Here is a 12,325-nt window from a genome sequence, read left to right as displayed (position 1 = left end):
GATCCCATACTTTGCAACTCGGTGAAGCTCATTTGTCAACTTATTATATCATGACTTGTGTGTATATTAATTAATTAATAGGTAAATTACACTTTACCACCTCAGGTTTGGGATCAATTTCAATTTCTTACACCATCTTTAAAACATTTCACTTTCATACCTCAAGTACTATTTTATTTCAATATAATACATCTGTTACGTTTTTCATCCATTGATCTGTTAAGTGGTGACGTGGCTGCCACATTTATGTCACGTGGCTGCCAGATATGCACCACGTGGCAAAAAAAAATATTTTTTTAACTTTTTTCTATAAAAAAACCTTAATATTCTAAATTAAAATTAAAATATATTTTTAACTTTTTTTAACTTTTTTAACTTTGTGCAAGTGTTTGTGAGGTGGTTGTTATACAAGTGGATAGTGGTTTTGGGAAAGCAGTTTCAGGAAGTTCCAGTCCTTGTATTCGAGACTGGGGATACTGGAAAGTGAAAACACAAATTATTTTATTTTCCAAATTTTAAAAATTTCGTCATGATTACGTCACACCGACTAATGTTAGACTTGGTGGCTGGGAGACTGGAAACACAAATTTGGATTATTTTCCAAAGAAGGCAGGTCGTCTTCCCTCCTATTTGGATGTCTTTTCATTCTTTTTTATCGATCACGGTTAAGTAATGTCAACATTATATATTAATTTTTTTTATAGAGATAATAAGATAAAAAATAATAGAAATATAAAATATTGACGTGATTTAACTATGACCGCACAAATAAGAGGAAATAAAAAGAATATCCAAACAGAATAGCAGACAATTTATCTCCTTTTCCACATTTTAAACTTTCGGCACGATTACGTCACATCGTCACATCGACTAATGTTAGACTTGGAGGCTGGGAGACTGGAAACACAAATTATTTTATTTTCCAAATTTTAAATTTTCAGCATGATTACATCACACCGACTAATGTTAAACTTGGAGGCTGAGGTAAGAAACTCGGTAATCCCCAAGGGTAGGAAAACTCGGTGATGGATGATTTAAATAAATGCTGATAGTCCAGATTGTTATTAATTATTGAAATTAAATGCCGACGTAGTTTAATCGTGTCTTATCGTGTATGTCTTATACAATTTAGAAGTTGGATGTCTTTCATCAAATTCACTAAATATATTAATTCAGAATTTTGAAATTTGATACAAGAGTTAAAATTATTATAACTTTTAAAGATATCCTTATTTTAATCGTTAAATCAAATTTTAAAAATCAAAATTGATGAATTTGGTGGAAAATATATGAAGAGTATTCCTTTCTGTTTTACAGAAATTAGTTGCATCTTGCATGATCCTAATATTTTATTGGTCGACGAGGAAAAAGGAGAGTTAGGACAGACTCAGAGCGCTGGTCACTTTTCAAACACTAGGAGGTTAAATAGTACAAAAATAACATAAAAATCTTTGCACCGAGCCTGTCAGTCTAACAAAATCAAAATCACCAACCTCTTTGTGTTACTGTATGGAATCTTCACATATTAATGTCAACGATGAGTCTTGTCGTATATCTATGATGGATGCAAAGCGGCAAAAAGGGCACACACGTGACATCAGCCAAATGATAATTAAGTTTAATGCTATACTTACTATTTATTTGTATCATCATTTAAATAGAAGTATGATCTATCAACGCATGTGAGTCATATCTCTATTTAGAAAAATGATACAATATGTGGTAAGAGTAGCATGTTTAGACAACTAAAAATGAAAAGAGAAAATGTAGGAAAGACAAATCAAATAGGTTGATAAATTAAAGGGTGTTGTATGTCTATTTGACTGAAGAATTATAGAGAGATTAAGGGGTATATGCAATTGGAAATTTGAGAAATTTTAATAGATTTATAAAACCATAAATTTTTATGAAGTTTAATTAATTCATAGAGATCCATATAAAATTTTGAATCAATTCCCTCAAAATCTCATAGAGAGAGGTGAGATTTCTGAATGCTTAAAATATTCTTATTAATCTAATGCAAATGAAGAACATGGTTTTCTTTCTAGCTGAGCTCGGAATCCTGCATATCATTGTGTACTCCCCATCCATGGTATCTGCTGCTGCTGTCTATGCTGCGCGTTATACGGTCAATAAAATTCATGTCTGGATTGAAACTTACTGGCAACTTTGAAGGACACAGTTGAGGTAAATTACATTTGGAATCTGTATGTTTAGCGGATTGGTGAAACAGATGTGTATAATTAGTAATTCGGGTATGTTATTTGAAGCACCACACTGGCTACTATGAAGAATAGTTGTATTAAGGATATTTCACATCAACTTTTGATTATAATTATTGTAAATTTAAAAGGATGTTTATAATTCTATATGGAATCTAAATTTTGATTATTTTGCCAAGTTTCCTAATAATTTCCTTAAAAGAACCTGAACTCTCGTTTTTATGATAATTGTGTTTGTTTCTCGGGAAATGAGAGAAAATGGATGTGAAATTGCATCAAGATTCCTATTGAAACTAAATGCTGATAGTCCAGATTGTTATTTATTATTAATATTATTATCGTATGAGTTAATTAGATTTAAACGTTTCAAATTTGAATTTTTTTTATTAAACATTAATGTCTTTTAGAATTTTGATCAAGGCGCTTTGGTACGTTAGGCCACATTAGTATTTCTTATTTTTTAAATTAAAAAATAATAATTGTATTTTTTAAATTAAGATTTTACATATTGATCATTTCTAAATTTATCCTTTTAATTAGTTGAGAGATTTTTTTTATCCGGCCATTTTTTTATTCATGTATTTTAGGAGTTGTGGATTCTTTTTTAGGAAATAATTTTGGTTTTCTTCGCTCAACATATTTATCAATTATCCCTTTTAATTTTTGTTTTCGTTCAAAACATTTTTTTATCCTAAAATTGAAAAAAATAAATGAAATGATGGACGCTTAGATTTTTTGTTTGTTTATTATTTAGGATACTTTTTGTTAGATAATTATTTTGTATACATTTGAATTTGTACATATTGTTGATTAGTGATAATGGTACGTTTATTGTTGGTTATCATATATTGGTTTTGTATTGATTGGTACGTTTATTTTTAATTTTTGGGTGTACATATCGTTGATTGGTACATTTAGTTTTAGCTTTTGGTATGTTTTGTTTTAGCTTTCAATACATTTAGTTTTAGCTTCCTGTACGTTTAGTTTTGTTCTCGTTGATTGATAGGTTTTTTTCACGATTTTGTTACAATTGTTTTTGTGTAACATCCCACATCGTCCAGGGAAGTGATCCTTAAATGTATATTCTCATCCCTACCTAGCACTATGATGGGTGACCCACTGGGAAGTTGCTCGTGAGTTCCCAAAAAACAAAACCGTGAGGGAATGATAAGCCCAAAGCGGACAATATCGTGCTACGGTAGTGGAGCGGGCCCGTGAAGTGATCCACCCTGGGCCGGGATGTGACATTTTGTATACATTGTGGATTGTACCATTTAGTATCATATGGGTACGATTAATATTATACATATCGTTGATTGGTACATTTACTCTTGTTCTTCAACTTTGTTTACTAGTACGTTTATTTCGGGTTTTAGTAGGTTTGTTTTCATACATATATTTTTTATTGGTATGTTTGTATTATTCTCGATGTTATTTTCTTATATGAATTACTACAAAAATTTATATATGGATTACTACAAATATCTTAAATGGTATTTTATTTCTTCATTGAAAGGGAAAAAAAAATCAAACAGCAGGGTATTTTATTCCTTTATAAATTGTAGATAATCCTTTTTTTTTTTTTTTTTGGTATAATTATCTTTAGAGGGAATCAAAGGAGCTAGATTGTAGGAAATTTGTTCAATATCTCTGCATTTTTTTCCTCAAGTGAAGAATTTAGGCAATGGTAAGATCTATAATTTTGGTACAAATAAAGGATAGTTATGATAGATGAGACAACAATTTTGTAGGAAAAATGTTCAATTAAATCTCTAAAACCAACAAATGTTTAGTCTATAGAGTTGAAAACTCAGGCACTTATATCAAAACGTCCCTTTTTTTGCTTAAATTTAGAGGAAAGCACTTTGAATGTCTCTAATTTTAGTTTTGTTCACTTTTCCTGTGACAGAGTTATGGAGCAAATGTGAATCAAAAGCTGTTTCGAGGCTATGCAACAACAGCAGCAATAAGGGAGGGACACTTGGAGATATTGGACGTGCTCATCAATGGTGGCGCGTCCCAGCAGGCATCTGAGGAGGCCTTGTTGGAGGCAAGCTACTTGGGCAGGGGTAGGTCTGCCGAGATGCTCATGGGATCCGACATGATCTGCCCTCAGGCTGTTGTGCATGCTCTTGTTTCCGCTTCCTGCATAGGCTTTGTTGATGTAGTTGACACTCTCAACTCATCAAGGTAACTTTTAATCATAGACTAATCAAAATTTCCATATGGGTTTACGTGTCAATTAGAGCTCGTCTGAGAATGCTTATGTAGGAATAACATCTGCTCATAAGGATTTTTAAGTTGTTATGCTTTTATCCGAGTCTACCTAAAACATGATCCTCGAACTCTGTCGACAACAAAAATAAGTGTGAAGTACAATCAAGGTTCCCATAATCAAAATCTCTGTGTTTTAATTGCTTGAAATATATAACTTTTTCTCCATGACAGTGATGCTATTTATTAGTGCCGGGTGCAATATCAACTCTTCGACAGAATCTGGAGAAACTACACTAATGATCTGTGCTAGATATAAACACCAGGAATGCCTTAAAATCCTGGCTTCAGACGGTGCTGATTTTGGCCTGGTGAATGCTACTGGTCATAGTGCAAGCTTATTGCAGAGTGAGCAACGTGGGCTCTTAACTTCCGACAAGCAGTTGTTGATGTGATTCGATCTGGTGAAATTGTTCAATCAAAAGATACTTCAATATTTTCTCCTCGAATACTTGTGACCCAAGCAAACTAAGTTGATGCTTTGAAGAAACTGATTGAGGGAGCAGACTTTGATCTCAATGAGCAAGATGAAAAGGGGATAACTCAGCTGCCATGATAGCTGCAGAGGGTGGTTACCTGGAAACTTTCAAATTTCTTACCCACGCTGGGGCTGATATGAACCTGCTCATAAACATGGTCAGACCGTAATGGAACTGTTTGATACAATTCAAAATGGCAAAGAATTTGAAAAGTTATTACTTAAGAATGCTGCACCACAAAAGGGATAGTCCTGTTGAGTTATGGTACGCCACATCAGGCAGCACAACACGGCAAAGTTGATTTAGTCTATACATTGATAAACAAGAGTTCCGATGTCATGTGCTCTTGATGCTGATGGATACACTACGTTGATGTTAGCAGCAACAGGAGGTCACGCTACGCTGTGCGAGCTTTTGATTTCTTTATGATCTAGATGCGACAATACTAATGCAAGACACGAGAGCTCTCGCTTGCTAGGAAAAGTGGGATTAAAAATGATGCAGAGAATGTGCTATTGTACGAGCTTGCAAGAAGCCTTGTTCTTGGTGGGAAGCACGTAAAGAAGCACACAAAACAAAATGCGGTAGAGGATCTCCGCATCGAAAAAAACCAAAAATGGTGGGGGATGATCTACAGTAACACAAAGGGAATTGTTATTGGCACTCCAAATTTCTCATTCTACACTCCAAACTTTCTACATTTAGAAAGAAAAATACATTTGTGAGGAGTGTAGAATAAGATTTTTGGAGAGCCAATAACACTTCTCTAACACAAATATTCAATAAACATTACACTTACACAAATATTAAAGGGGTGTGATATTCTTCACACACCTTTTTTTACTTCTTATACACCTTTCTAATTTTTGGCTGTCAGATCGGATGAATTAAAAAAAATCAACAGACAAAAATTGACAAGGAGTATATAAGAAGTAAAAGGAGATGTGTGGATAGCACACTCCATATTAAAACCAAAATTACAAACACACTTGACCAAATAAATATACAACTCATATATAGAGATCCAAAACATTAAAATTACACACTTCACCAAATAAATATAACAAGTGTCTTACATGGAGAGATCCAAATATAAAAACCTAGCTAGTAGGAAAAGACAACGATTGTTCTAATACATTCAAAATAAGATGAATGGATCAGGCATTTTGCTGATAATTAATAGCTCTCTCCTCCATCTTACTACTGACCTGAAAATAACATTGAAAGAGAAAATAATTTAAAAAATTAGTAAGATACTCATACAAAAAATAAAAGAAAGAAGTAACGTGACAAACATTTATATTTTTTCATTGGAACAATCCTTTATGTTATTGACAAAAAAATAAAAAAACAACAACAACAACCATTTGCATTATTTCGAAAAGCATCAATCACTGAAAAAAAAAAAGTGAGCATTTTTTTAAGTTTGTATTATTTGAGGTAGTTATATTCAATGTAGTACAAATGCAACGATCTTGTGTCGTATTTGGGTTGATGACCTTAACTCATTACTCTATAGTAGTTTGTATTATTTGAGGTGGTTTTTTTTTTTTTTGGGGTACTTTTTTCTATGTGGATTTCAGTCTCACACAAAGATGAGTTTTTAATTGTGGTGTTTTGTAAAAAAGCAGTTTATTAAAAAAAATTTAGAACATCAAATGTGTTTAGTAAAACAAACTAAAAAAAATGACAATTGTCAATGACAATAGAAAATCATAGAAAAGCAGAAGCAGGATTTACCATGCTTCTGAAAAAAAAATTGTTTATTTTTTCAAAGCATAGAAATCAGTGCCCATTTAATGAAATTTTTAAATAACAAGTATACCCTCATATATTTTACAAAATTACAATTTTTGCCCCTACATTATTTTCTTTGACAATTATTATTCACATTCAACACTATATCTTTTTAAGTCATTTAACATGTCCACAATAATTTATATAAAAGTTTACCAAACACTTGGACAATGTTTTTTTTTGTTAAAAGCACTTTTATTATAAAAAATAAAAAAATAAAAGTTTACCAAATACTTAACAACTTTATTTTACAGCTATTTATTCTCACAGCACAGTAGAAACATTTTTTTTTAAAGCGCAGCAATACCAAACTAGCCTGAAGATTTTTTTTTTTTTCAAAACTGCTTATGTTGTGTTGTGGGAAAACAGCTGTGAAAAAAAAAAAGGTAAGTGTTTGGTAAACTATAGTGCCAACAATGCTTTTAGCACCAAAAAAAAAAAAAAAAAAAGGGTAGTATTGTTAATATAAAGTTTCATTAAATGATACTGTTCACCTGCATTTTATGAAAAAAAAATCTTTTTTAAGAAGCATAGTTAGAATTGCTTATGTTTGCTGCTGTTTAGACCCATGTTTTGGAAAAATAACCTCTTTTTTTTTTCTTTTTTTTTTTTAACCAAATACAATTTTAGGTCCAACTTTATTTAAGAAGTTGCTTTTACAAAATTTCAACAACCCCAAACCAGCTCTACATCTGGCAACTAGGTTCAGCTATAATTTATCTAGCTTTTATGTTGCCAATTGCAGCAATTTTATTTTTTCAATATATTTTGTATTTGAGCAACATCAACTACTTTTATACATTATATATACGCATATCGTAGTTAGTCAAATACAGAACATGTTTTATGTGCATGTATTATTTGAGAGTATTTTAAAAAATATGTATACCTATATAATATGTGTATTAATAGTTTTGACTTCGAGGCCAGAAAATATACTCTAAAAAAAAGATAAACATGAATTAATTAGAATGATTTTTCTATAAAATAATTATAAAAAGAAAGCATAAATCTTAGAATTATGTTTATTTCAAAAAAGATTAAAATGTTACCTGTGCAAGGATGACAAACATAAATTAAAAAATGGTAATTTCCATATATATATATATATATATATATATATATATATATATAAAAGAAGAAGAAAGAAAGAAAAAATTGGAAAAGGCAAATACCCAAATATTAATAGTTTCCCGTGATATAGTTCCAAAATACGCAGTTGTCAGTTATGACATGGATCACGCGGTCCCAGACATTTCGAAATCTTAGATTAAACAACAATAAAACGGCCAGAATAGGATTGAAGGAATAAATCATTGGATTATAAAATTGGGGTGAAAGGATGCTGCGCAACGCGAGCCAGTAGGTAGCCCACACTAAGCCAAGCCCTACCCAGATAACGAAGCGGTATTGAAGTTGGGCGGAGAGGACAAAAAGTCCGAACCAAACAACTGACAGTGCTGCCGTGGCAACGACAGAGAAAATGTAGAAAGGAGGAAGGCATGGACAGTTATTCGGTTTGCAATTGCAAACTGCATCGGCAGAGGGAGATTTGACAAAATAGCTTGGATTCACCCCGAGGGCGAACAGAATGGCAGCTAAGGCCAAGAGGATGGTCAGAGTCTCGTTTAGATGTGGAGGAGGGTTTTGATTTTCATACTCCGCCATAGTGGTTGTCAAAAGAGGCAGCTGGGAGCAGAAGGAGAGAATGAGAATGAGAGTTGAGGTGTCGGTGGCGGTGAGGAGGGGTTGAGTGGTGGAGGGGGTGGGGCTTGTTTTATACTACTGGGTAGTGGACTTGTGGAATATTTGTGACAAAGCACATTTAAGGAAGTTCCAGTCTTTGTATCGGAGACTGGGAGACCGGAAACACAAACTATTTTACTTTCCAAATTTTAAATCTTGAGCATGATTTCATCGCCACCCACGTGTCCAAGAATTTAAGATAACACAATCCACTTGTTGTTCCTTATAGAAACACAACCCTCACGGCCCATTTTTATAATAATTTGGTATATGGAATCATGCTAAAAATTTTCTGCATAAAATGACAGCGTCAAAAGGTGTATTCTTCTCAGATGAAATCCCAATTAGATTAAAGTTATTTTTAGCTACACCTTCTAAAGTTGATTTTAATCTCATTTTTTAATCTCATTTTGTTTGTAACTTAAAAGTTGCTATTTTACTCTCTAAAACTCAAAGTTTGCTCTTTTTTGCCCTTCCGAAACTCGATTTTGATCTTATTTTATCCGCTAAAACTTGAAAGTCATTTCTATAAAACTCAAAATTTGCTCTACATTCCTTATATCTATTAATTTCTTGTGTGGGTTTGATATGGGTGTGGCAAACTAATCATTTTTTTTGAAAAAAAAACTTAATATTCTCTGATTGTTGAATGTAAACGCATAGTGGAGATTTATAATCAAATATATTGCACACGTGGCATAGTCTTATTGGATGTTGTATCCCACATATGTTTGAGGAGACGATCTATAAGTTTCAGGAAGAAGAGAGAGTCCACAAGTCAAAGTAGAACGAATTTTGAGTTTCATGGAGTAAGTGGTGACTTTTGAGTTATAAAGGGCAAAATGAGATAAAAATGAAGTTTCAAGAGGCGTAACTAAAAATAAGCGTTAGATTAATACTCAAATTAGATATCAACCTTATTATTTATCCGTAACATAAACATATAAAATTTAAGAAATAATTCATGAAATTCAATATCAAATTTAAAAAGCCACTTAGTACTACGGTCTAGTAGTATTCTTATTCATTTGTAAGTGTAAGATCTTAAGTTTGATTCTCGCCAAAGGCAAATTTTAACCACATAATTGCTAGGTCATTGTGAGACTTATCCACTCCACCACTTTCTTAGTGTAGATAATATCGTTTGGTAAAAAAAAAAATCAAATCAAATTTAATATGCATACTCATAATTGTATACAATTTGTTTTTTTTTTTTTTAATTTACTACTATAAGTTCAAAACTATTACAATAATTCATGGGATTCAAACCTGGGATGCATGGGTACAAATCCAACACCCTATCCATTAAGATATTTGACCACATGCAAATAATTGTATACAATGACAATGCAATTGAAATATGAGTCCGAAAAACCTAAATGACCTCCTAAATAATTTAGAGAGGATTTAAAATAAAAAAAATAAAAAAAAATTCAACTCCAATCATGCTCCCTATCCGCCTCCTAGAATAGGAATTCATCTAGGAGCTCTTGCTCTCCATATGTAATGCTAACTGATTTTAAATTATTTTAAATAAATAAATAATTCTTGTTAGCTAATTATTGAGTCATAGCCATTTTAACTCACTAAAGTAGGGATTTTGTTTGTAATACAACTTAAAAAAATAATAATAAAAAAAAGATCACTCTAAACCATCTCCAAAAGAGGAAATTAATTTAATTTGACAATTTATGTGACACTTTGACATTTTTAAAGTTTTGCTCTCTACCCAATATCAATATGTCAAATTAAATTATTATTTTATCATATTATTTTCATAATTTCTGTTTTATATTTTAATTTTGACCTATAATATGTCAACTTAAACTATTATTTTATTACATTATTTTTTTTCATAATTTTTGTTTTAAAATAATTTATAATAAAAAGTATATTAATTAACAATGGCGTACAAATACAAATAATTTAGCAAAAGAAAACTTATCAATCGAAAATAGAATAAATAAGTACGGTGGGATATCGGTCCACAAAGTAAATCGTTTGACAAAAAAAAGTTATTCGTTTTACGTAGCACTTCACAAAGGATGTCTGTTAAAGTAATTCTTTTGACAAAAAATGCACTTTAGGATGTCTGTTGAAGCAAAGGGATAACCATTCAAAAGTTAATGACAAAACAAGCATTGCAGATGTCTCTGGTGTTGAAGCAGTACAAAGTTATTCGTTTGACAAAAAAAAGCACTGTAGGATATCCGATGAAGCACAATTGTTGCAAGCAATTCGTCTAACGGTCCCATCAATCAACAGTCAATCATAGTAAACGTTTTAAAACAATAAAAATTAATTGTGATTAGGCATATCTCACTACAATTAGTCAAAGCTTTGAGTAGTGAGTTTCTGGAAGTCCAGAATTCACACTTGTATTTGTATTATCTTTTATTTCAGGTGCAACCATCATCCATCCTCTGTGCTGAAATCAGATGATTAAGGGAAATTGCCTGACTGGTGTACGATGAACTCATTGCAACGACCCGCCCTTTCCTGCGCACTGTATGTGCCGTAAATATTGCTTGGGTCACACCATTTTGGACAAAGTAAATAATCTAGATATCAAGAAGCTGAAGTAAAGCCAGTTTACGTAGGAACACCATTATAACTTATAAGTAGAAAATGTCTTGTTTCTAATTCAAGGTCGTCTATGAACATTGCGGAGATTGAACCTTTAACCTTTTATGCGGTGGCGGGATCGGTCGTATGGAAGAGCAACCGGAGGGAAATCTTTCCGGTTTGCCAAAGAGAGAGGATGTTGTTGTAGTAGTTCTAGATGATCGTGAGAGTATAATACAGGCAGCCAGGGAACGATTTCTTGCTCGTAAAGGAAGAAACGAGCTTATTCAGTAGTTGTGGGGGTTACTGAGTTTTAACACTGAACGAAAGAAATCCGATCTGAGATGTAACTGGTAACTACGTACGGAAACCAAACTAAGGCCGCCACACTCCCGAATTTCCAAATCAACATCATTTCATTGTCAGCCTCATCCATACTCTACCATAGTTGCAATCAACGACCGCCGGAAGACAAGAGTCCAGCACACACGCCTGTTGTATTTCTATTTTTCCAATTTGTTCTGGTCCGGCGGGCAACTTACATCCCGATGTGGTATGTTTGAGCATACTGGCTGCTTGTTGATACGTACACTTGTATAGATAACAATACCAAAATTCCTCAATTGAGGATCAAAGAGTGAGAAAAAAGAAAAGAAAATAGATTGTGTGTTACTAGTCTCATGAATTTACCGTATCTTTTACTTTTAATTTGGGGAGTAGTATTGTGGTTGTGGCATGGAGAAGGGGAGAATACTTTGTATTCTCAATTGAGCTTGCACTTACTCTTTGCTATATAGGTAAGGATGGTACGGGCTAGCTATCTAGTATCTATACACCTTTTTGCCTTCCACAGACTTTTGTTAATTTCTTTCCTTTGATATTCTATAATTCATTCCGATGACTAAAAATTGAGAGTAGTGTGTGAGAGGTGATAACAAAAAAAAAATTCTTCCCCCTTTGATCTCCACCGTCTTCAAGACCAGCAAATGGGAACTTCTTTGTTTTCTACAGTACGGCCAACAGATGAAGGATTTCCTTCACAGATAACACAAAAAAAAAAAAAAAAAAAAAAAAAAAAAAACACTAATAAGTATACACAATCACAAATCGGAGCATTCAAGTCAGCCATATAGCATTTGGTGTATATGTAAAAGGTTTCAACTTTCACGTCATATTTCTTTATTCCCAACCACAATATAAAGCGTCCCAACACTATATTTTTTATTGAATCTTCCCAACACA

General features: G+C 32.5%; 1 pseudogene; it reads left to right on the top strand.

The window, feature by feature from the left end:
* The first annotated feature begins 2,032 nt into the window (after positions 1-2,032).
* Positions 2,033-5,615, top strand: LOC137732588 (uncharacterized; annotated as a pseudogene).
* Positions 5,616-12,325: the final 6,710 nt, after the last annotated feature.

This window comes from Pyrus communis, chromosome 16, assembly GCF_041283825.1.
Source record: "Pyrus communis isolate YQ-2024b chromosome 16, ASM4128382v1, whole genome shotgun sequence".
In the NCBI taxonomy this organism is placed as follows: Eukaryota; Viridiplantae; Streptophyta; class Magnoliopsida; order Rosales; family Rosaceae; genus Pyrus; species Pyrus communis.
Note: the sequence above shows the minus strand (reverse complement) of the source record. Positions and strands in the feature narration are given on the sequence as shown.